Source organism: Notechis scutatus, chromosome 3 (genome assembly GCF_049901735.1).
Source record: "Notechis scutatus isolate UNSWTSFEM ecotype Mainland chromosome 3, rNotScu1.2, whole genome shotgun sequence".
In the NCBI taxonomy this organism is placed as follows: domain Eukaryota; kingdom Metazoa; phylum Chordata; class Lepidosauria; order Squamata; family Elapidae; genus Notechis; species Notechis scutatus.
In genome coordinates this window covers 176,151,855-176,178,847 of record NC_142011.1, presented here as the reverse complement: position 1 = coordinate 176,178,847, position 26,993 = coordinate 176,151,855, and the positions used below count along the sequence as shown (strand labels likewise).

The following is a 26,993-nucleotide window of genomic DNA, read 5'->3' as shown; positions in this document are numbered from 1 at the left end:
ATGTGTCACTCCATATAAGATTAGTTATAAGATATTGTGAGACTTAGCTGTCCAAACACCCAAATTAGGAAGATTGAAAGATTTATTCCAAACTTGCACAGCCTCCAGGCGCTATGACAAAACCTTGACAGCCTCACTTGGATGGCACAGGTCTGAATTAATTAATTAGGTATTATCATGTACTGATGATACCAAACTCCAGAGTGGTAGATGATCTAATCCAGAATTTTCATGTATGTGTTAAAAAGGAGGCGGGAGGAAATAAAACCCTGAAGGACCTCACAAAGAACTCTAGAAGACTTCACAAAGAAGGACCTCACAATAGAACTCTGAAGGACCTTACAAAGGAAGCAATCTCTCTCCCCAACCTGCATTGTCTGGAATCATCTCCAGAAAAGGACAAAAAACTACGCCAAAATGGTTCCCTCAATTCCCAACCTGCGGAGCTGTCTCAGAAAGATACCTTAGTCAAAAATATCAAAAGCTGCCAAGAGTTCAAGCAGCAGAAGGATGGTTGTACCACCATCATTATGGTTCTACCACAGGTCATCTGTAAGTTTGACAAAGCTATCTCAGAAAATCCCAGCCTGAAAACCAACTGAAAATGATCTAGATAATCAGTTTCCTCCAAGGTTCTCAATCAGCTGCAGACCAATCACCTTTTGAATAGCTTTCCCCAACTTGGATAGTTGGAGACTGTTCAATAGCTAGCAAAAATATTAGTCCAAGAATAGCTTCTGGAGGAGGAGCTATTGCATTGCCTCTTTCAAGGCAGGAGGAACTATAACTTCCATCAAAAAGTCAATGTCACTTCACAGACCCAACTGCAGGTCACTTCCCTGGCCATTTTACAATGGTGGCAGATGACTTCTCCAGTGGTTTCCTATAGATGAACATAACCGTGACCTTTGAGGCACTGTACAATGTAGAGAATTCTCAGTAGATCTCTCTTCTTCCAGCACTATACCTGGAACTCACTCTGTAGAAAAGAGAAGAACCACTGCAAAACAGTATTCCTTTATCCAATCTCTCAGAAGTTGCTCAGATAAATACAATGTTCAATGGTATCAAGAACCACTAGGATATCAAGGAGGACTAGAAAGATTATACTCATTCAGTTCCAGTCTTTCCAAACAGAGGTTGTTCACAAACATAATCAGTGCAGTTTCCATGCTGATCCTTTGTAGTACCGCCACTTTTTTTAACCACCTTTCCAAAAACAGGAAAAAAAAGCAAGTATAGATATGTCTACCTTTTACCAGATAACTAGGTCATATGAAGGATTCTTGAGTCTGAAATGTAACACCATTTACTTCAGAAGTGATGGAAAGATTCCTTACTCAGTGTTAATTGCTGCTTGGATCCTAGCTCCCACCACCCCAAAGGAGGTCCTTGTTAACCTTGAAGATCAGGAACATAACTCAGAAGTAGCAGAAGTAACACTGGAGATGGCCTTGAAGGAAATACTGTAAGTGGTATATAAGTCTGAGTGCTATTGCTATTATAAAAACAAAACAGACCAGAGGCATTCCTTTATCCCTGGGGAAGGAAGTAATATTAGGAAGATATTCTGTTTGACTCCCTGCCTGAGAGAAGGCACAGATATTTGATCAACTGTTATCTTGATACCAAACCTGAGATATTTAAAAATGGGTGTACTGTATAGATACATTAACAATCAAAAATTTAAAGAATATAAACAAATATAAAATTGCATTCTTTTGCGTAGTTTTGAAGAAAAATACTAGATAATTAATTATGCTGTTAGAAGAAAGATGGTTGAAGAATAACTTCTCATGTTTGATCAGAATGGATCAGACAGGAAATGAAATGGAAGAAGGAAAAAGATGCAAATAAGTCAGAAGTCAGTACAGTATTTCAAGTTGCACTGAAGCACAACATTCCTACAAGTTTGGAAGTTATGTTTTACAAGATGTCTTTCTTTCTCCCTCCCCCCCCCCCGTTTGTGTGTGTGTGTGTGTGTGTGTGTGTGTATTAATAAAAATTCTGTGCTGTGTCCAAAACTACTAAGAACAACATTAAAAATGTATTATGTTCATGAACTAATCATGATTACATACATGAATAAAATTAATACTTTCCATTAAGATTAAGTACATGTAATGGATGATATTCAGATATTAGTTTATTTGAGTGCTGCTACTTTTAAATTAACAAAAGACAAAGTGAAACTGAATCATGGCAACAGGAAGGACGCTGGCAAATGACAATGTCATTCCTGTGAGACAATCAACCAGTGGAACAGCATGCCTTCAGAAGTTGTGGGTGCTCCATCCCTGGAAGCTTGTAAGAAGAGACAGGACATCTATTTGTCTGAAATGGCTTAGGATCTCTTGCTTGAGCAGGTGGCTGGACTAGAAGATCTCCAAGGTCCCTTCCGATGATGATGATGATGGAGGAGGAGGAGGAGAAGAAGTAGTAGTTCTTCATTTTTATCTCATGGCTTAATTGATAAAGGACTGCCAAGCCTGATTTAATGGCAAAAAATTAAGTAGGTTTCAAGGAAATATGGATTTCAAAAAAGCAAGAATAACTTGGATCTCAGTAAGGGTTTTCATGTTAGTCTGGGGTAAATAAAAAATCTTGCAAACTGTAATAGGAATCTCCCAGCCTCGCTCATAATTAGTTAAGGCAGAGCCTCTTAGTAGAACTTTTTTTCCAGATCTCTCAGCACCTGGACTGCCATTTCTGAAGTGATCTTTCAAGTGACTTACCACCAATCTTCTTCTTATCTCTCACATCAACATTTATTACATTAGCGTTGGTCTCTATCTTTTGTCAAGAGAAAAATGTTGGTTCAAGACATAAAGCACAGAGATTGGATTCAAGTCAATTTACTGGCACCGTTTCCACTGATATCAGTGGAAAAGTTTGGTCATATCCTTGTATCCTGCTGATTTTAGTGAATATTAAATAGATATAATTTTCTGTCCAAATCAATATGTGCTCCTTTGTAAAAAAAATACTGTGTTTCTCCAACAATACGACCTCCCCCAATAGGAAGACCCAGCATGTTTTCTAGGCATAAAATGAAATTAAGCCTCTCCCCCCAAATTTAGGCCTATTTTAAAACATGCAAAATGGGGGGAAGGGCGGGGGACTTGTCGTTAGGAGCGCCCCGCGGGCAGCAATTCCTCACCACCAGCTGCTCCTAATGGGCGATCATGGCAGAGCGCGGAGAGCTCCCTACTCCTGCCAAGCACCTTTGCAGCAGACCCAAGACCTTCAGCACCTGCCGCTGTTGATTTCCCTTCTGCCCATGCCGCCGCCGCATTTGGAGCTGCCACTTCCATGTTTGGACCACCACTGCTGTTTGGAGCACCGCTGCCGTTTGGAGCTGCCGCTTCTGCATTTGGACCTGCCGCTGCATTTGGAGCTGCTGCTTCCACGTTTGGAGCGCTGCCGCTGTTTGGAGCACTGCTGCTGTTTGGAGCTGCCGCTTCCGCATTTGGAGCTGCCGCCGCATTTGGAGCTGCCACTTCCGCGTTTGGAACCTCACCGCTGTTTGGAGCACTGCCGCTGTTTGGAGTTGCCATGTCCGCATTTGGAGCTGCCGCCGCATTTGGAGCTGCCGCTTCTGTGTTTGGAGCACTGCCGCTGTTTGGAGCACCACCGCCATTTGGAGCGCTGCTGCCACTCCAAACACGGCAGCAGCTCCAAATGTGGAAGTGGCAGCTCCAAACATGATGGTGGTGTTCCAAATGGCGGCGGCACTCCAAATGGCAGCGGCACTCCAAACATGGAAGCGGCAGCTCCAAACGTGGCGGCGGTGCTCCAAATGGCGACAGCACTCCAAATGGCAGCGGCACTCCAAACACGGAAGCGGCCGCTCCAAACGTGGCGGCGGTGCTCCAAATGGCGGCGGCATTCCAAATGGCAGCGGCACTCCAAACACGGAAGCGGCAGCTCCAAACGTGGCGGTGGAATGGGCAGAAGGGAAAGCAACAGCGGCGGGTGCCAAAGGTCTTGGGTCTGCAGCAAAGGTGTTTGGTGGGAGTAGGGAGCTCTCTGTGCTTCGCCATGGTCACCTGTTAGGAGCGGCTGGTGGCGAGGCTGCCCGCAGGGCGCTCTAGATGAGGACGCAAGGGGGGGAATTAAGTCACCCCCGAAAAGACGGCTTAGCCATTTTTTCGGGGCTCAAAAAAATATAAGACCCAGCCTTATTTTATGAGAAACACGGTATATAAGTTCATGTCAAAGTAGAACATGAAACAAAAATAACTCTAAAGTGGGAAAGGAAAGGAAAGAAACAGTTAAATGTAGCAAATAAATAGCCATTGTCTTCCCTAGCATAGTTAGTTCAGCTTTCAGTTTCTTGTTTGGTCCTGACAGTTGCTGAAATTCTTTCCTTTGGCGTTCAGCCATGAATTACCAAAAAAGGTCCTCTGTCATGCTAAGACTAATATTCAGAACAGTAGCCTGGTAGAGATTCAAAGAATGGTAGAGCAGGATAAAGTTTGGTTTGACCTCCAGCCACTAAATGAAAATTGGTTCCCTTCTTACCTCTTTCTAGCTCATTCCTCTCTCTTTTATCCTTCTGACTTTTTGAAAAAGATCTTCATGCAGATCACAGTCATAACAACATGACTACAGGAAAATTTTGCAGGCAGTATTTTCTGAAGAAGTGACTGTGGCAAATTTTCACAGAATGTTTTCTTCAGAATTATAGTTGATCTTATAGGTGGGATAGACGAGTAAGAACAAGATGAAATAGACTAATAATATGGGCTTCCTCCAGTGTGATAATTACCTTAAGGCAGGACTGTCAAACTCCTGGCCCACGGGCTGGATTCATCACATGCTGCCCGCACCCATGCCCAGTTTAGCGAAGGGGAGGAAATCCCGATACATCACATGACACTGCTGTGACGATGCAAGTTTGACATCCCTGCCTTAAGGCATAGCTTTCACTTTGCAGCAGCTTCCTCTGAACACATTTACCTGCTAACTTGAGGCATTCTCAAGTAAAAACTTTACAGAGAGCAGAACCGATTTCGCTTGTTACTAGGATTCAGTTTTGATCCAGGTGTTATATTTGGAAGGTAGATTTTATTACATACAATGACGTTACCTTGGAATTTGCCATAAGATTTGCTGCTGTTAATAGGATTTTAATTTAAGAACTTTCAGTATTATTTCCTATCAAGCACAGATATAAATTTTCAAATATTCTTTACATGGTACTTACAAAGTGGCTTGCATTTATTTTAGGTTACAAGACCTGCAGAAAATATTATATCATCACTGTTACATAAGTTAGCAAACAGTTAAAATATTTGAAGTTTCATGTAAACAACCTCTTGGACTTGCACAATATTTGATGAATGGGTAGGGTGTGTAGTGTCACTTGAAGCCAAGTTCTGCCCAGTGATGTCAGCAACACAGCCCGGGGGCAAAATCTTAAAAGTCCAAAGAGATTATGCGGTCACCTTATCCCATTCACTCTGTCTTATAAAATAGACTTGAATTTTATTTACCTTTTTAAAAAGAATGTCATAGAACTCCTTAGTAAATTGTCTGTTTTTCTGTCATAGTTTTTCCAATTCTATTGTTGTCTACTGTTGCTGTTTAGCATTGTAAAGACAGTTTCCCTAGTACAGGAAAACTGAAGGAAGGAGGACACAGGATAGCGTGGAGCACAGGTAGGCTTGGTGGGTCTTACCTTTGCTGCCTTTGACTTTGCTTGTGAAAAGCCAAAAGGGAAGGTCATACTGTAAATGGTGATCACATGACTCTGGGATGCTGCAACTGTTGTAAATAGGAATTGGTTGCCAAGTGCTTGAATCATAATCATATTACTTAAGGGGGTGCTGCAACAGCCAGAACTTTGAGAACTGATCATTTGTTCAGTGTCCTTGCAACTTCAGGCAGTTGCTGAACAGGTGGTCAGTAAGTGAGGAGTGCCCACATTTAATATTAAGAAAAGGAATGAGATAGAAAGATAGTCATTTCAAAAGCTTGCCATATGTTATATCATGTGCTTAATATAAATTGAGATTAGCTCATCATTGCTTTTTTTGAGACCCTGGGCCACCAGAATGTTTGTATGAAAGGGTAATAGTTCTCACATAATGACTCCCATATGACGAGTAGCTTTGTTTCTTCTGTTTTTACTTTTGTCTTTTCTTTAAAGAGCTCTGATACAGAGACAAAGGAGTCTGGTTGCATCCAGTTAGACCTTATGGGCTAATGATGCTTATAGTCAAAGTTAAGCAATATTCAAAGCAATCATCTTTGCATCACACTTCCACCAATCTAATTCCTCCCACTCCAAAATTAACTGAGGAAATTGATGTTCAGTTATTCAATAGCAGCCTGAGAACCCTGGTCACTTCTGAACAATTGCAAAGCCCTGAAGCAGTAGCAATGGGAAAGACTCATAATGCTTCTCCTACTTAATGATTTCTCTTTGAAGTGTTTCCCCTACAGCATTTCCTTCCTTCCTTCCTTCCTTCCTTCCTTCCTTCCTTCCTTCCTTCCTAAATTATATTCTGGACATAATCTTACTGTGTAAATCAATAAATCATACCAAATAGATAACTATCAATATATGAAACATTAAAGCTAGTTCTAAGCAACAACTAATGCTTATCTGTGTCCCCATTGGATGTGAGGCTGAGTATTGATCTAAAGATTAGTACTGATGATTGAAACAGGTCTCACAAACTTATCCACCATTGAACAATCCTCTGCTCTTACTAGACATGTAGCAATTCCATCTTGTTATGTGTTTGTGTTCCTAATCTTTCATATATAGGCAACTGCCATATTTGAGATTAGGCAGAGATATTTTATTGTTGACTTTTGAAAAAGAACTAGCAATGCTAATATTTGTAAGTGGTATTATCCTTTAAAAATTATTACAAGAAGCTGTTGGTTACAATTCTTAAAATCTGAAAAATTAAATTGGAGTTTCATGGTTGCCTTATAATTATTCTGTCTATAAATACACATTGATTAATAACCTGCTTATCTAACAAAGATGTGGGTTTTTTTCCTTTTACTGAATTTTGGTGTGCTTTCCTGTGCTTTAATGTAGCTTCTTTCTAAACCTCCTAAATTCCTGTGAGCTCAAGTTTCCTAAATGGAGTGTTTATTTCTGGTGACAGTAGATTTATTGCCACTTCTGTAATTCATGAGCTTCGGTTTTGCGGGGCTGGGCCTAATTTGTGTATTTATCTGAAATTCCTTTTGAAAATGGAGGAAAGGAATAAACTTAGTTTTATCTGCATTGACTCTGATCAAACTCAGGTGTGTAAGTCAGCCACATGCCATTCTCTGTATAATTTGTGAAACATTACCACTCTGGTCTTTATCATAAAAGCCACTCGTAGCCTCCCAGCTAAGTAATCGGTTTTGTACAAATTCCCTCTTATGTGATTTTATTGTTTAGGAGTCAGGAAGAAATGGAATGAAGCAGTTAAAACTCTTTAACCATAAGTGATGCTTCCTTACATCTTGTTAAGTCATAAACAGCAACACAATACAAAGCAACTTATTTCAGAATTCAATTTCTTTCATTATAACTCATTTTACAAACTATACCTGAACAAGAACAAAAAATCAATCCATGGGATGTGAATGAAAACTTACTTACTTTCACTGGAATTAATGGATATCTTGTCCAAAAATTTGATAGGAATGTAATGTATGTTCATAATCTAAAAATCACATTCTAATTAGTGTACTCTGCAAAGGTAATCCATTTTACTTAAATTCTTCGCTTTCTATTTGGTTTTTGTGTATTTGTCTCTAGGTTTCCATGCAGTTTTTATTCTATAATGGCTCATTATTTAATAAAGTAACATATACCCAAACGAACATTTTCGATAACTGAGTTGCTTAAATTCAACAACTTTATCTTATCTGTTATACTGCTATATACACATCACTCCTGAAATCTAATTTCTATATTAGTGCTGCAGTCTTTATTTATTTTGAGTCACCTGTAGATTCTTCTCTACTATTTTACAAATATGTCTTCTACTCTATCTTGCATACAATTACCTAGCATACAATTCTTTACTATCAATATAAATAACTATGGTAGTTGTAAGACTAATCTTTTTTTTTTACTTTTAATTTATCATGAGGGATCCTTTGTATAGATTGTTTAGAGGAAGAGTGATGTGTGTCAGCCCAAACTTTTGATTCTATCTAGTTGTGTAATATTAGGAAAGCTAATCTCTCTGACCCTTCTCCTTTTTACCTGCAAAAATAATCTAATAAAATTTACCTATCATATAATATTGTTGCAAGATAGGAAGCAGCCAGATGAAATAAAGCAGGATCATAGATTTGCTGTTAAATTGTTTGTTTAAAGCATATGGTATATAAATAATGGAGGAGGATTTAGAATCAAGAAACTTACTTTCCTTGATATGAGGAAGAAAAGTTCCTGTGAGTTAAGAAATTTAGAAATATTAGTTTGATGTGTATTGTATTTGTACGAGGCTTTTTTTTCTAGAATGGGCTTATGCAGTTTCTCTATTTAGATCAGAAATTTTTCTTCTTGACTTATCATAGTAGGAACTGAATGACTCTCTAGGGTTTTGCTATTTTAAAACTATGTTATGTTCTGGTGTATAGTTAAGTCAGTCATGGTGACTGCTAAACTGTAATAGTGGTTACTTTCCTCTTACTTCAGTTTAATCATTTCATGTCTAACGCTTTACATCTTGTTAAATGCTGTTTGCATTTTAACTTCTTGTCTTTTCCTGCAGTCCATTTAAAAAAGATTCTTAGCTTCCTGTCTCACTCACTGTATTCATCAGTATACCATGTTTTAGAAGAATTCCTAAGATAGTAGATCACAGAAGCTCACTGAGAAATATGGAAATAAAAATCTAAAAATTGCCCTTCTTTTTTTCTCCAAACATATATGTATGTGTACATATTTGTGTTATGCATGTATGTGTGTATAAAATAAAATGCTAGAATTGAACAGGTAGCCAAGAAACAAATAAATGGATCATCCAAGAAATCAATCCAGAATTCTTATTTGAGGCACAAATGACCAGGCTCAAATTATCCAATTTCTAACACATTATGCAAAGACCCAGCTATCTGGAAAACAGTTTTAATACTTAGAAAGGTAGAAGGAAAGAGAACAAGAGAATGACAGTAGCGAGGTGGATGGACTCAGTTATGGTGGTGAGGAATAGACTCTTGGAAAAGCTGTAAGATCTTGTTATGACAGATCATGCAGAAAATCTATCTGCTGTTTTTCATTTCAAATAACAGGAAGAAGTGGTGTAGGGTTTCCTGCCTAGGCAGGGGGTTGGACTAGAAGACTTCCAAGGTCTCTTCCAACTCTGTTATTGTATTCTATTCTATCTTAATTTTCTCCACTGCAAATACTCTGCTCATTGAGATTTAATAGCACATTCTTTTCCTTTGTTTGTCTTCTTTCTCCTAATAATGAAATTCCTGTAATATTAAGTATGTACACTTTTATATATACACTTCTCTAATGGGAAAAGGAAGCCACATCAGTACCAATTTTGAAGCTAGCTCTGGGGATTCCCAGAGAAAGCTTCAAAAGCTCTAGCTTGACCCCTAAGTCAACAGTTTCTTCTCAGACACGTATAATTAATCAACTTTGAAAACATCCCTGTGTTTATATTCATGTTCCAAGCATTTAATTTGTTTGTTTAGTTGTATTTGACTTACTTGTTTTGTTATTTTTAACATTTCCTACATGGACTTTGTATATTGGTTTGTTCAGCGCTGTTCTGGGGGGGGTGAGGAGTTTCAGACAAACCTTTAAAATGGTTAAAAATAGTCAGATATATAATTATTTTCCAGACAAAAAACTACTGTGTGTTTTTGGTTCGTCTTTAATTCTCCTTGGGAGTTTAGGACATCATAATACCTAATCTTTCTTCTGGTTTCTAAAGCATTGGGGTGGATCAGTGCCTCCATGATGGAAACCCACCCTGGAATCTTCATATAATGTTGATGTTTAATCTCTTTCCACACTTTTAATAATGAGCTTCCAATTACATGTCTATTAAAGTGTGTGTATCTCTTGTTTTCAGGGTTCCACATGAAGGCATGCCACCCTGCCTTTAAATCATGCCCTTCTAGGGTTAAGATTCTTTTATTTCTCAGATAGGCCCATTCTTTAATCCATGTTAAACTACTGCTTTATAGTATATTTCCCAGGCAGGGAATCCAAATCCACCCCTGCATCTATTATCTTGTAGTGAACTTAATTTTATTCTTCCTTTTTTCCCCTGACCAAATGAATTTCATGGTAATTTTGTTTAATTCATTAAAGAATTTTTTATCTAATTTAATTGGAATGGTTTGAAAGAGAAATAGTATTCTTGGCAAGATGTTCATTTTGATAATGGCAATTCTTCCTAACATTGATAATTGTAATCTCCCCCATTTTTCTAAATCTTTTTTATTTCTAATACCAGTTTTACATAATTATCTTCTTTTATTGTTGAACATCTTGCTGTGAGCCAAATTCCTAGATATTTAATTTTTTTAACAATTTGTATACCCATTGCTTCTACTAATTTCTGTTTTTGTTTCTCTGTTAGATTTTTTGTTATCATTTTGGTTTTGTCCTTATTGATTGTTAAACCTGCCACTTCTCCGTATCTTTAATTAAATTTGGTGCTGATTTAATTGGTTCTTCTACGAAGAATACAAGGTCGACCACAAATGCTTGGGCCTTGTATTCTTCTTGTTTAATTCTTTGTCCTTTTATTTCCAAATTCTGTCTAACTCTCCTCAACAAAATTTCTAGTGTCATGATAAAGAACAGAGGTGAAAGTGGACATCCCTGCCTGACTCCTTTTCCTATTTCAAATGAATTTGTCGTTTCTCCATTAATTATTACCCGTGGTTTTTGGCTTGAATATATTGACTCTAACATTTTTTTGAATTTATTCCCAAATTTCATCTCCTTTACTTGTTGTCTCATAAATTGCCAATTTACTTTATCAAAGGCTTTTTGAGCATCCAGAAAAACTAGTACAGCCTGTTTTTCTGGATGTGCCTCATAATACTCCAGGATATCTAGTACTGTCCTTGTGTTGTTTTTTAGTTGTCTTGTTGGAAGAAAACCATTTTAATCTGTGTGTATATATTTACTTAATTTTTTTTCAATCTCTGTGCCATTATATTCACAAATATTTTGTAATTGGTGTTCAATAAAGAAATTGGTATGTAATTTTTTATGTGGGTGGTATCTGCACTTTCCTTCGGTATTAATGTAATATATGCTTCTCTCCATGACATTAGTAGCTTTGCCTCTGTAAGTACTTTATTATAAATTTCTAAAAGGATTGGATCTAGTATTTCACCTAAATTTTTATATAATTCTGCGGGTAATCCATGTGTTCTGGGGGTTTTGTTGTTGTTTTGTTTACTAATTGCCTCTTTTAGTTCCTTCTTAGTGATCTCTTCATTTAATCTTTCCCTTTCAACTCAGAGAACAAGGGGTGAAAATAGAGTGTTGGCCATATTTACAACTCAAGATGAGATATAAAAAAGATATAGAAGAATTTGGAATTGAGGTAAAACCAAACCAATTAGATAAAATATTAGAGGGGACGGATGAAAAATTAATTTCTAAAATGTACAATTATCTATTAGAATTTGAAATGGCGGAAGAAATAGTTAAAGGCCCAATGATTGTATGGGCAAGGAATGTAGGGCACAACATTAAAAGTCTGGAAACAAAATGATAAAATAACAAAACCAGTTGTTTATAAAGAAAAACAATACAAAATGTGTTATCGGTGGTATCTGGCACCTTAAAGGTTAGCGAATATGTACCCAAACTTAAATCTGACTTGTTGGAAATGTAAGCAAACGAGCGGTACCTTCTTTCATGCTTGGTGGCTTTGGAAAAAAATAGAATTTGGATAAAAGAAATCACAAATATACAACTAGAATTTAAGGACAAAATATTTTTGTTGGGAATGTTAAAAGGGGACTATGCAAAAAAAATGAAATACTTAATTCTCCACATAATCACAGCAGCAAAAATTGTGTCGACACAATGCTGGAAGGGTGATCAAATGCCAACAAATAATTTGATAATTCAGAAAGTTCTTGACTGCACTGAAATGGACCTACTTACACAAAAACTTAGGGATAAGGTAGACTCAAAATATACTACAGCTTGGTAAAAATGGTATAATTGGATGAAGGAGAAAACCAGGAAATTAAAAGATAAGGATTCAAAAAAATGAAGTGATTAAATTAAGAGCATAAACCAAAAATAGAAAATGAATATTAGTAAAATTGTTTTCAATAAATGATCACACTGTCTTAGCTGATAAGAAATATATATGTTTTATGTCAATATTTGTATTTGTATGTTGGTTTCATTTGCAACGAAAAGTTGTATCTTATACACTGTATATATTTTTCTTTTAAATCTTTAATAAAGTTTATTTTAATTTTTTTTTAAAAAAAACATACTTTGTGATGCATTTACCTAGAAGTGAGATTTGCAGGTTTTAATAGATAGGCTAAAATTAAAGTTTTACCATTAGATAGTGCTTAGTAACATACAGCATAAACTTTTTGTACATCTTGAATAATTTTATCTGATTTATATAACATGAATCATATTCTAAATTTATTGATTTATAATTTATATAGCTGCCCATCTCACTAAAAGCGATTCTGTGTGGCACGCAGCAAAGAAACCCAAAATCTACAGAAGGTATTCTAGAGCCTCTTGTGTAAAGGAAAAGTTCCCATTTTGATCACAGTAAGGGGGTTGAAGTGATAGACTTCATTTCCCAGTAAGAGTCTTATAATTATTTAAAGAAAAACAACTTAACATAGCTAGCTGTTGCAAGTATTAAACAAATCTCTTGTTGGGCCTAGGGATATAATCCAATCAGTGTTGAATACTTTCATGTCCTGTTGATTTCAGTCAGGGAATTAAGCATGGGCTTTAATTGCTCCCATAAAAGTCAAGAAGAATTAACATGATTTAATGTTGTTGGACACTATTGTTTCTAGTTTGATTGCTTTTAGTAGTTATAAATAAACTTTATGGCTTGAGACATATAAGACTGTTTTCAAAATATTCACACTAAAATCATGTCATATCTGACAGAAACAAAGTCTTGGTAGATTTATTACTGCCTTCAAAAACTTATCAAAGCAAAATGACTTTTGTATAAAGTACTTAAACTTTGCTTTCATTTGTTTTAATTGAATGTGGAAGTAAAATATCTGGAGATAATATGTTCATTTTTATCTGTCACACAAAGAACAAGCTTAGATGTGATGAAATGGATCCAATTACTTATGCTGACTGTTAGATAAACAGAAGAAAACCTCTGATGACATTAGTTGAAGTTTTGTTCCCAAAGTTAATTTCAGAAAACTCTTTCTTTGTAGTCAGACCTTTAATCCTCGATAGAGGTTATAATAATACTTAAATCAGCTCTATGAGTCTGAGAAATAGCAGTCCATATATGAGGCACTGAATTTTCACTTCACTATTTATTTTAAATGTTATTTTATTTACAGTGCAATCATAAACATGTCTGTTAGCAAGTATGACCTACTGAATTCAGGGGGGATTATTTTTTGGCAGCTCATAATTCTGTTCATTTGGTTATAATTTAAGACTTTATTTTTTTTTTAGCAATAGCACTTAACATTTAGACTTATATATTGTTCTACAGTACTTTATAGCACTCTCTTGTGTGGTTTACAATTTCAGCATATTGCCTCCAACAATCTGAGTCCTCATTTTACCGACCTCGGAAAGATAGAAGACTGAGCCAACCTTGAGCTGATTAGGATTATTTTTTAAAAATGATTCATTTTAACTTTTTAATTACATTTTATTTTGTTACTGTACTTCATATATTATAAGAAAATATTGTATTTTCTGTAAAACTGAGAGACTTTGTCAATATCTACATTAAATTTGTAATTGTCAATAATAAGTAATTCAGAACTCTTTTTTGTTTATCTACTCTAAGCATGACTGAATTTGGATATTATCCAATTAATAGCCATAAAAGTAATTGCATTTTTTAAAAAAAAGTCACATAAAAAGTTTCTCATTTTCTTACAGATTATATTTTATTTGTTTATTTATATCCCACCTTTATTATTTTTACAAATAACTCAGTATGAAAAAACACATAACGCTACCTCCCCCCATTTTCCTCATAATGATAATCCTGTGAGGTGAGGGGAAGTGGACTGAGAGTGAGTGACTGACCCAGAGTCACCACAGTCCTTGTGCTTCTAGCCTGGTGCCTGAACCAGTTTTATATACTTTAGAGAATAGATATCTAATTAAAATTAATTCAAAATCACAATTATTATAATTACTATTATTTTCATGTGTTTATCTCAATTTAATCTCATAATTTAATCTGCAAGATGTATTAGGTTGAAAGAATTTAGACATAAATTAAATACAAGAATTTAAACATCAGGTTGGTTTTTTTTACTTTTTACCTCTAATATTTCATTGATTTACCACATAGGCTGAATAGAAAATAAGAAATCCACCTTCAAGTACATAGTTGGTTTCTGGGCACTTGCAGGTAATCCTTAATTTACGAACACTGTTCAAAAGTGTGCTGGTGCTGAACTAGGGAGATTTATAACCAGTTCGTGAAATTGTGGCCATTGCAGCGTCCTCATAGTCACATGATCACAATCCAGTGCTCATGGGATTGCCATTTGGAACCTTGCCAGCTTCCCGCAAGCAAAGTCAAAGGGGAAAAGGTTGCAAGACACTTCTGTAAGTCACTTCCACCACTTTTTCTCCCAAGGAATTCCATAACAGCGATTGCATACTTTGTAGTGCTCCCTCTCCAACCCATCCTGCCCACTTGAACTCTAGTGTGTGCCCACCACAATCACACACCTGCCCGCATTCCCTAGCACCTACTGGTGGCATTTGCTGGCTCACCTGCTCCTAGCACCTGCCTGCAGCACTCTACCACACTCTATGGTGCTTGGCCTAGCGCTTCCCATTTCCCCAGCACCTACAAATCCTTGACACTCCTTGCCTGAGACTCCCATCTCTTCCCTGCTTAATGACCTGCACAGTCCTGGAATTATGACAGCAACTGGGACTTACCATCACCAAGTGATGCAGTTACTTGATATGCTTTATGATTGCATAGCTTGGTAATGGCAATCTGGGAACCAATTGCCACCTGTACAAATATCAAGAATTGCTTTCATACCTAACTATATAATGTGTTGTTGCTCTTCTATCTGTTGCTTTTCCAGTTCCCTACCTTTCTTCTGATTTGAGGCTGATCATAATTTATTAATTGAACCATAATTAAAACTATACTAATATCATAGAATGTAGATATCATATATGGGAAATATTCCTTGCAATCATAACTAGATTAGGCTAAGACAAAGCAGCTAGCTTAAAGTCACTCTGAAGCTACATACCTTAATGAAAACTTTGCAGTCTGTCTGGAACCTAATCAATAATATATCCTAGCAATTGCCTAATGTACAATGTGAGAAAGAAGATCTGAACAAAAAATTCCTCAGGTATAAGTTGCCTTGTAGTTCAGCAACAGAAGTTGAATGACTAGAGTATTATTATGTTGTCTTAAAAACCAGTGATGCAATGTTATTTTTTTATTCATTCTACTAGGTTAAAGTGGGACATGAAATTACAACTGGAACAGGACCCAAGAAGAAAATAGCAAAACGGAATGCATCTGAAGCTATGTTATTACAGCTTGGCTATAAAGCCTCTTCCTCTACTTCAAGAACAGCCAGAAACGGTAAGGTTTTGTTCAGCTATAAGAAGAGAAATGCCATTGCCTCATGCTTCTTCAATATTTGTTTTCTAAATATGCTTAGTTCAGTTGCTGGTACAGTTATTTGCAATCTTCTCAGCTGACTTCTGACAAGCGAAGTAAATTGAGGAAGTTGGATTCGCTTAATGACCTTATAATTTCCTTAAATACCACACTAAAATAGTTGTAAAATCAATCCAGTCATGTGATGATTAATTTAACAACTGCATTGCTTAGCAATCAAAATTTTGGCCCCAATCGTGGTTATAAGTTGAAGAGTACCTGGATGGTTATTGCCTTCTGTTCGTGTATGGCCTTCTCCTAACCATCTGGTTGATTACTGGGGGAAATGGGATAGTAGAAGCACATACCACTCAACTGTTCTCATTGAACAATCTGGTGTCCTTATTTTCAAAGCATCACATCTCCTATGTGTACATAAATAATATCTAATAGTAATTGTATTCTTTTGTATCATGCACATTTTATGTTGTTCTTATGTATATTTATTAGCTATGGGATGGAATGGTCAAAATGTTGGGTATTTTGAACCCAAAAAAATAGTGAAATATTTGTATTCATCCATTTTTACATCATAATAAGATGCAATAATGCATCTTAAAATGAATCATTTTAATATTTGAATCAAAATTATCATTTCAACAAAATTATGGATGATAACTTGTTCAGAATCAATTGCAAATGGTCATCATGTGACCCCTGTATCTGTTGCTGAAGGCCCAAATTTGAACATGTGACTATAGGAACACTGCAAGAATTGTAAGTGCAAGGATTGGTCATAATTCACTTTTTCAGTGCCATTTGTAACTGAATGGTCACTAAATGAATGGTAGTAAGTCAACATCTACTGTACTATAGGAAAGGTACTATAAAATTCAGTAACTAACTGGCTAGCTTGCAAAATACAAGTGACCCTTGCCACCATTGGTTTGTGCCACTAATGTTTTGGGAGAAATAGAGTTGAAAGAACTTTAGAAAATTTATTCAAGTTACCCCTCAGAAGTTATAAATTTCATAACCATCTTGTTTATTAACCTAAGGACTATATCTTTTTTCATGCTCTTTATCCTTGTCAATCAGCAGCACTGTAGGCAAAACATTCTAAGACTATCTTCCAATAATTCATCACAGATAATTCTGCTTGTTCTACAAATTTCATTGTTTTTCAAAATAAAGTTATGGTCATTAAAAAAATATTAAAGGCATGTAGCTTTACTGGTTCAGTAACGCTCTGCAGACGTTTCTGTGACATTTGACCATGGTTTATGTATGTAAAATATTTTAACATCTCTGAAAATGTCATCATAACCTGATAAGAAGCAGCACTATAACCATTCGTTTATGTTTTTTCCCATGCTAGATTATGAAAGGGTAGACTATGGGTTTCAAAAATAAGATTGGTTGGAATGAACTAAGCCAAGACTAAGGCATAGTGGGCAGTTTTCACAAATAAGAGTTCTGCTTTGAAGCAGGTCAGGCTGTCCTTGTAGAGTCCTACTGTTCTAGTATCTGTTCTGTCTCATTTCAGTTTTTGAAGAGTAGCCAATTTTTTATCCAAAGCCCAAAATCTAGCTTTTGGTCTGATAATTTACTCAGCTTTACAATGGAAACAATCCAGATATTTTCATGTCAATATTTAATTGAAATATTTTATCAATATTTATTTATCTGAATGTAGAGGAAGCAAAAGTATGTACATTCTCACTCTCCATCTTGCAAAATCTGTTGGGACAAATATTTAAATATTGAGAATTATATATACAAAAACATATTCTATGGATATATCATAGTTGGTATTAGATTCCTGGAAGACTTTATCTTTAGAGAAATATCTATCTTCAGGGCAATGTTTGCATGACCCAATCGTACCTCATTGCTTATGGCTGTGGCAGCATATGAGGTTTTGCACTAAAACAATATTTTCAGGCAGGCAGCAATGGGTATAGAAGAAAGTACAAATGGAAGAACTGATTACTGCAATCTACACAAAAGCCCACAACTCTCTCACTCTGGCCGACTGTCCCTTTTTTATCTTCAGGCCATCACTTATCCTACCCTTCCTCTGTTCATCATGAGCTTCTCCATGATTTTTCCCCCTTGTCCTTTCCCCAATTTGGCCACACAAATCAGAAGGCAAGCTGCCAGAGGAAGGGCATTTCCTCCCCCACCATCCAACTTTCAGGCTAATCTCCACAAAATGTCCTATAAACCAGATGTATTCTTCTGGCAAGGAAAGCAGAATTTTTATTACAGAAGAAAAGCAACAGCAAATGTGGCAGATGTAACATATCACAAGCCCCACAAGGAGCATAAAGTAATTCAATAGAAGCAGAAAAGGAGGAAGCAAATCATACACAAGTACCTTAGGCTATATCCCTAGCACCAGGATCTCTAAAACAGGAGGGTCATCATTATGGCCACATCATCTATGCTGGATGCAAGCAGTTCTCCAAACAGTATTATTTGGAGCTTTGTTGTTTACATTTTGAAGTATATTGCAGAGTTTGTGAGTATTTTCACAGCTTAGGTGTGAAGAGACTGCCAAGGGTTTTTTGGAATTATTGATTGTAAGTAAATGCCTGCAGAAAGAGTACTGTATTTGCAAGCTGTGTGATGTAGCATGGCTACTTGACCTGGCAGCCAATAAGCATTAGGGATATGTGCTCAGTGGCTGTCAAGAGTGAATTTTAAAATAAATATCCTGGCTTTTCTGGCCAGTCTTCTGAATCCTTTTTCTTGAAGGACTGGGTATCTAAGTTGGGCAACTGGAGGGAAACTTTAACTAAAAACAAATCCAGGACTATTTTAATCAAATGGTCTACAACCAACTAGATTGAAGAATTCCCACAAAACATTAACCCTAATTAAGCCTGTCATGGGAACACAGCAAGAATAAACCATTTGTGATTACTTATGCAAGAGGTGATTATCTAGAGGAACTACTTTTATCTATAAAACAAGACAAATTGTATTCCATGCACAGATTTCTCAGTTAACATTCTGGCATAGGGAAGAATAGTATTTTAAGTAGAAAATTTGTGGGCAGTAGGGAAGCTGTTCCCCTCTGCTAATTCTCTTTAAAAGCGATTGGTTTGGGTTCCCCTTAGCTGATCTTATTTATGGTTGCAGAACTGTGGAGAGAGATTGTGGAGAAGAATTCTTGGGTGGAGAGAAAGATCCACGTAGATTTTGAGATTCCCACAAGACTTCCTTGCCTTTTGGTGGGGCGAGTTACTGAGTATGAAGAATAGTGTGAAAGATATTGTGACAAAATTACAGATGTTAAGGAACTGTTAGGATAAAATGCAAAAGTTGGAAATGTGAAGGAGTTAGCTTTAGAATTAAAGGAAATTATGAAAGTGGAGTGAAATAGAAAGAAGGGAAGACACAGAAGATGGAATGTCAGAAGTTGCTGAAAATGGAAAAATGTGTCATCTAGAAAAGATTCGGGGCTGGTGGAATGTGAAGGAAGTTATTTATACGATAGAATTGATCAGGCAGAGCACAGCCTGAGAAGCAAAGTTCCCAGCTAAGGAATGCGTAGTACCCAGTGTTAGATGAAGAGCAGCATCAGCTGGGCAATATGGAACGGTGAGAGTAAGTTAAGACTAATGCCAATGTCAGAACACTATTGAAGCTATACTCTTATCAAATATCAGAGTTAGAGAGAGAAAAGTTCACTTTCTTTGAGAATGGAGGGCTTGAGATTTGTTTTTATAGAGAAATCATTCTGAAACAGGACAATTTCAATAATGGATGTGCTTGGCGCTCTGATTAGAGCAGTCAAAACCATTCACTTGTTTTATGGGGATAATTTTATGGAGCTTATTTCACTTTTATTATTACATCTTCCCAGATCGGTCAGATCTCAAGGTGAACAACCCCAAACAGCCAAATTTTGTGTTGTTACTTGTGGAAAATGTGAGAGTATTCTGATGTAACCTCTGGCTCTGTTATAAATGGAATATTTTTATTTTAAATCTGTGCCATTAATATAGAAATATATAATGTAATAAAGATCAGTTGTGTTATATTCAAAGCTTCCCTGATTAAAGTTATGAATAATATTAGATGCCTAGAACTATTCCTGGATAGCAATAAAATTATAAATAATTTGAGAGAAACCAGTTGGTAGTAGAAACATATTATTGTTTTTTCCCCAATATTTTTTTAAAAATAATACAAATAGTATTTTCTATGATTTACAGTTATTAGAAAAATGTTATGACATAGATATGCAAATTTTAGTGTAATTGAAAACTATTTTAGTAATGAAAAGTGGCTACATATTTACAAATAAAATAAATAATGCTTAGTGTTCCAGAATAAAATGCTAAAATAATAACTTAATATTTCTTTGTATCATTACCCAATAAAAAATAATGCAGCTATAGCTAACTTCAAGAATCAAGAGTAAATATTTTTAATTCCAAATAATATATTTTCAGTCAGACAACCAAGTATATCAAGTAAATTATCTTTTGAACTTTAAAATAATGATTGAACATAATTCACCAAGTTTGTTGGAATGTATATTTTTTTTATATGCACTGGGAATAAATTCTGGGCACATCTAAAATATTCATGTGAAAATCAAAACCATGGAAATCCTTTTATTTCAAAACACTTGTTTTTCTTCGTAACTCATTTATTACTCTGGACTTATGCATGAAACCAGGAACTTTGTTCCTTAGGAGTCCATCTGCTCCTGCTGTTTGTTCACCATCTGAAATCATAATCATCTGTTTGTGACACACTAATCATTTTCACAGTAACTAATTGTGATGTCACAAACAGATGATTATGATTTCAGGTGGTGAACAACCAGCAGGATCTAATGAACTTCGAAGGAACAAAGAAGAAAAGGCATGGGGAAAACAGATATTCATGTCATAGTTGTGGTTTTTTTTTTTTAACAAATTGAAGTTTGCATGAATATAGTTATTTCTGATCTTTGGACAGCACCAGGTAGGAAAACATGTCAAAACATTTTAAATCCCTAGTTGACTAAATCTCCCAGAAACACATTGTCATTTACTTCATTGTTTTATATAAACAAAGTACACCAAGACAGATACTATGAAATGCAGCATACTTGCAAGTATTTTATGTGAAATGAGAGCCTCATTTTATAGACCTTGTGTTGAATAATTTTGTGAATTCTTTCTTGCATATCTCCACATGTTTCTTTTGATCGAGGGAAAGGGAATGTTAGTTGAGCCTTACTATGGCTAATATAACACTTGTGAATTTTCCATGAATGATAAGTGCACTATGTAAGATTGAATAAAATGCCTTCCTTATATTTTGTATCTGATAAAATATGATCTGGTACTTAGGAGAGACATTGTTTTATGAATTGATATACTGTACATTTTGTACAACGTTCTAATTTTTCTCAAGGAATTGTTTTACTGTGAAGTTGCTGGACAACTTTTGAGAACAGAAAAAGAATATTGATCTCTGTTTCTTCAACTTTGTTACACAGAAACTGTTGAGTTTGAATATGTTGTTGAAAATTATGTACACTTGACATTTTTGTGCATGTTTATGGACGTCTCTTTATTCTTTGCATTTACAAAAGAATTCAGCAAAAATTACCCAAATTTTGAACAAAGCTACAATGTTTCAGTCAAAGGATTTACCACTTTTTACCAGAATAAATCTTTACCAACTATTGATGGGTGAATACCTCATATTTTAAAAATTTCTCAGTAGCATTTTCTAGAAAGTGCTATAATTGGAATTAATTTATTTTTTTCATTTATATTTTTATTTATAGTCATATTAAGCTATTTGTTCACTTATCATTGGCTTTGTGTCAGCAACATCCATCAACAAGGTTAAGAAACTGGCCATCTGTCATATGAGAGATAAGATTGCCCTTTGATAGCATTAAGAAAAACATCGATTTTCTACTCCTGGCCCAAGGCTAATTGTGAACAGATGCAAAATAATTTGGAGAATCTGAAGGTTGTCAATTTATATTTTCATTAAAGTTTGCTATCATATCTTTATGTTACTATAAAGACATGTGCATAAACATTTCATGGGTTTTTTTGTTTCCTTCCTTGAGCTGAAGAGATTTTTCTTTCTGGGATTAAAAATTGGAATATTGTTATGAATATTGCTTAGTATTGCTTAATACCTATTATGCTTAGTATCTATTTTTACACTGAATCCTCCATTTTATGGCCAGGTTTTTGTGGCCCATAGTACGTTTTCAAGTGATAATGCAAATATATTATCAGTGAAAGCATTTTATGATACTTAGCTGTAATTTATCATTGCTGTAATTCGCACTTCTGAGTTTCCATTATGTTTCTGATTCCATTAGCTGTTCCTCTTTATTCTCTTTTTAGTTCATAAAATTTAATAATATATAAGATAGTGTTCCAAGATGTATTTTGGTTATAATTTCAGTTAGCAGAATTATTTTCACAGGTGAGTGTCAGGGTTTCAGAGAATTTAGTTGGGATTTCTTTATTCTTTATCAATTAGAACCTAGAGAATCAGGTATTTCTTGATTGATTGATTGATTGATCAAACTTACATACCACCCATCTTACTCTCAGAGTGATTCCTGGTGGTGTACAGGTATCTCTCTCTGTGTGTGTGTGTGTGTGTATACCTGTACACCGCCACAAATCACTTTGAGAGTAAGATGATGTGTGTGTGTGTGTGTGTGTGTGTGTGTGTGTGTGTATATATATATATATATATATATATATATATATATATATATATATATATATATATATATATATATATTTCTTAAGTTTTCGCGGGTACTTACATGTATGGCATTCAGCTTTGTTCGGGTATTTTCCCACGTCATAGTAGTGGTGCTTTTAAAGTTGTAGCAACGTTTCAGCAGAATCTCATCTGCCATCATCAGGCTTCTGAGCCTTTTTGAAAAAACGCCTGACAAGCCTGACACACACGATTAAAAAGAACCCAACACACAAGCCTGAGGATGGCAGATGAGATTCTGCCGAAATGTCGCTATAATAAAAACACAAATATTAAGACGTGGGAAAATACCCGAAGGAACCTAAATACCATACATATAAATACCCACGAAAACATATGTATGTGTATGTGTATGTGTGTGTATATATATATATATTTTCTTAAGTTTTCGCGGGTACTTACATGTATGGCCTTCAGCTTTGTTCGGGTATTTTCCCACGTCATTATAGTTGTGCTTTTAAAGTTGTAGCAACGTTTCAGCAGAATCTCATCTGCCATCATCAGGCTTCTGTATTGATGATGGCAGATGAGATTCTGCTGAAACGTTGCTACAACTTTAAAAGCACAACTATAATGACGTGGGAAAATACCCGAACAAAGCTGAAGGCCATACATGTAAGTACCAAAACTAAAAAATATATATATATATATATATATATATATATATATATATATATATGTGTGTGTGTGTGTGTGTGTGTGTGTGTGTGTGTGTGTGTGTGTGTGTGTGTGTGTGTGTGTATCTTTGGTTATTTGGGTTTTCTCCCGCGTAAAATTAGTAAAATGCCCGCGAGAACCTCAGAAAACATATATATATATATATGTGTGTGTGTGTGTGTGTGTGTGTGTGTGTGTGTGTGTGTGTGTGTGTATGTATGTATGTATGTATGATGTATGATGTATATATATATATATATATGTGTGTGTGTGTGTGTGTGTGTGTGTATTGTTCCAGTTAAGCAGATAGGTGTGCATATTCTTTATTCATTGAAAACCAATTCTTTTAAGAGAGGTGCATGCCAAAATACACATTAGGCTGTAGTTACTGTTTTTCTATGGAGCATTTCTCTCAGTGGAATGCATATACATCTTGCTGTACAAATCAGCAGAACTAGTCATGTATACATTCCTTTTCAAGGTGTAATATAATTGGACTAGATTTTTAAATTAAATTAATTCCAGAGATAGATGGATAATATTTACAGTGACATCAGGGTGCTTTGCAAGAGATTTCATAATTATTTTATAGTTGCTCATATTCTTTATAAAATGGAGCAAACACACATAGTAACAAGAAAGTGGAAACAAATTCAATTATGTTTATTAAATAGTATTGATAATTTAAAATGGAAAGAGATAGGTTAATGTAATAGAAAAGCAGAACTGAAATTAATGTGTTACACTATTGTACTTTTGTCATTCATTAAACAGATATAAAAAGAAAATTCAAAAATCAGTATTTAAAATGTCAATGAAGTAAAAAAAAACTTTATTTACTATAGGGACTGAGATAAATATATTTCAAATGTTATTTCTAGATAATATGGACAGCAGAAACCTCAAAAGAGTATTGGGTGACATAATTTGTTTTTGTGTATACTGTATAGGTTCCAAAAACCTCAAAATAGAAGGTGTTACGTACGTGGAAAGTCCTTGTCATTATTGCTAATTGAATGATCATATTACAATAATGTGGGTGCAATTTAGAAACATATGGGATATTATGACAGAGAGCTTTTTATTCATCCTGTGATGCATATTAGTTGTTTTAACTTTTAAAGAGATTAGTAATCTGGAAGAATTCCCAACTATTGTTCCAGACAGCAGTTAGATATTTGGGTGGATCATGTAAAAACACTGAAAAGGCTGAGAGAGCATGTGAAATGTTTGTTTGAAGTGATATTACATCAGTGAGCAAGACATCTGTACTTTTTGATGTGGTTTTAGAAGGTTTATAGTATTGTACAGGAATTTTAAATGGGCGCTCTTTCACCATATTAATTCTATTATTTCTGTATTTTTCAATACTGTTATTAAAGATGTGGCATCCTTATATATCTGGAGTGCTTTTATGTTAAATTGAGTTTGCGCTGGTGCAATTCAAAGGAAATATGAGCACTTCCAGTTTCCCTGAGCTGGTGTTGCCTTTTGTTTCTGTAGATATATCAAGAAAATCTTGCTTTGCCACTGTAGTTCACTACTTGTTATAGAACAAAAAGATGAGTATTTTCCTGGTTATAATAGGTGGGAGGCAGGTAAGGCACAATGAAATTAATAAATTCAATAAGTTATGCATTATGGACAGTGCTTGCAGCTGCCAGCTGAGTTTTCCATGGATACCCAGCTTGGATTTCACCCCAAAATAAAAGAATTGTGTTGGATTTAGCCAAAGACCCATCAGTCTTATTATTCTATTCACATTGTGATATACGTGTACTTATGAAAAGCATATTGAGTGCAATTGTGTTCCTCAGCAACTATATTGACACACATATTAAATACTTATATAATATCTATCACATTGTTAGCTACTGTATATTAGTGGCAGCATCCATACATTTATATAACACTTTTGAAAACAATATAGGTTGATATCCATTAATTTCATACTTGTATTTCAATGTTTTCATATTTCTCAGTCTGAATTTTTATTTCTTATAATGTGATTTGACACCACATTTTTTTAGTCATATTGTGAAAAATAAATAGTTGGCCCAAGTACTTGGCTCATGTCCTTAAAGTAGAGTTTTTTTTCTTAAGTCTAGATCTACAATTGTAGACTCTCCATATTATCAACAACCAATACATGTGTTAAAATATTATTTATGTAATAAAAAGGCAGCTAGACAATTGCTACATTGAACTGTACTATAAAATAGTCTTATAGATGGCAATAATTCTCTAAGGCTTGAAGCAGAAATGTTTCTTACTAGCTAAATACTGCGGATTGGACCTTGGATTGTACATGTGCAAAGTTGAAGTTCATTGAAGTAAACCTTATGGGCCCCCCACTTCAGCAAGAGGGCCCAGACAAGATGGTGAACTTAGGAATCATAGACCCAGATCTGACATTCTGTCTATTGAATCATATTAAAAATAAATTTAATTATATTTTGTAAATAGCAGATATACTTATGGGATGATTATGGCTGATAGACAATGATGACTATTAGGAAGAGAACACAAATTCCCTGATTACATATTTTGATTTGGAGTGTTTTACCTAAACAAACAGAGAGGGATTACTGTATATACTACCTTAAGTAACTGAGGGAAAGACATTGTTTAAAATTATAAATAATTAAATACATATTAAAATCACACGAAAATTTTGAATGATCTTTGTTCTTAATTTTGGCATCTAAGGGAACCATTCATTTGCCTCTTGATGTTTATCAATGGAAACCAGCTGCAACAAAACTTCCCCCAGTGCCTCCATAAACTATCTGATATCCAAGGAAATGAGCCAGACATCTATTTGTTTTTTCAGTATATCTCTGCCACTAAGAATACAGCTACAATTGCAAGGGACCTCTCATAAATGGAACATCATCAAGTGATAATGCTAAAGGTCTAAAAGGAGTGTCATTCAAATCCCATTGTTGCATAGAATAGCGTTTAAAATAACTGAAATACATGGCAGGTATAGTAGATTGGAATAAATTACCCTTTACAACCAATACTCAGATATTTTCGTATTATAATTGTGATCTAAATAAAAACAAATCTTGCACAGCATTTGTACACCTAGCCAATATTCGAAGACTATCCAAAGCACCTGAGCAGTGGTGGGATTCAAAAGTTCCCACCACCGGTTCTGTCAACGTGGCTTGGTGGGCATGGCTGCAGGGGTGGGATCACGCAACTCACACAATTTGTGCAATTGTGTGATCACACGCACCAAATGTGCGCTTTGCGTATGCATAAAAACTAATCTACTGCGCCTCTCAGCTGTTTAGCACAGCAATCCGCTCTGCCGTGCCAAACAGCTGAGAGGTTAAAAAGGACCTAGGAGCAGGGGTGGGTGTTTGGGCCCAACTGCAGAGCGTTGGAGAGACTCGGAGCGATCCAGTTCTCTGCCAGCTGATCTTTGGTGCTACCGGTACGCCAGAACTGGGCCGAACTGGTAGAACACCACCACTATACCTGAGGGCAGGACAAAAAGCAATAGGTGGAAACTAATCAAGGAGAGAAGCAATCTAGAACTAAGGAGACATTTCCTGACAGTTAGAACAATTAATCAGTGGAACAACTTGCCTCCAGAAGTTGTGAATGCTCCAGCATTGGAAGTTTTTAAGAAGAGATTGGATAACCATTTGTCTGAAATGAAGGGTTTGTCTAAAATGAAGGGTTTCCTAACTAAGCAGGGGATTGGACTAGAAGACCTCCAATGTCCCTTCCAATTCTGTTATTTTA

The 26,993-nt window shown here is 35.5% G+C and overlaps 1 long non-coding RNA gene across 7 annotated transcripts in view; it reads left to right on the top strand.

Annotated features, from left to right (window-relative positions):
- LOC148131493 (uncharacterized) overlaps positions 1-26,993 on the top strand; it is a 155,564-nt gene that overhangs the window by 19,106 nt on the left and 109,465 nt on the right. For all 7 annotated transcript variants that reach the window (XR_015748951.1, XR_015748950.1, XR_015748949.1 and 4 more), the window contains exon 2: positions 15,656-15,788. This is a non-coding gene — a long non-coding RNA (uncharacterized LOC148131493). The remainder of the gene's footprint in view (positions 1-15,655; positions 15,789-26,993) is intronic.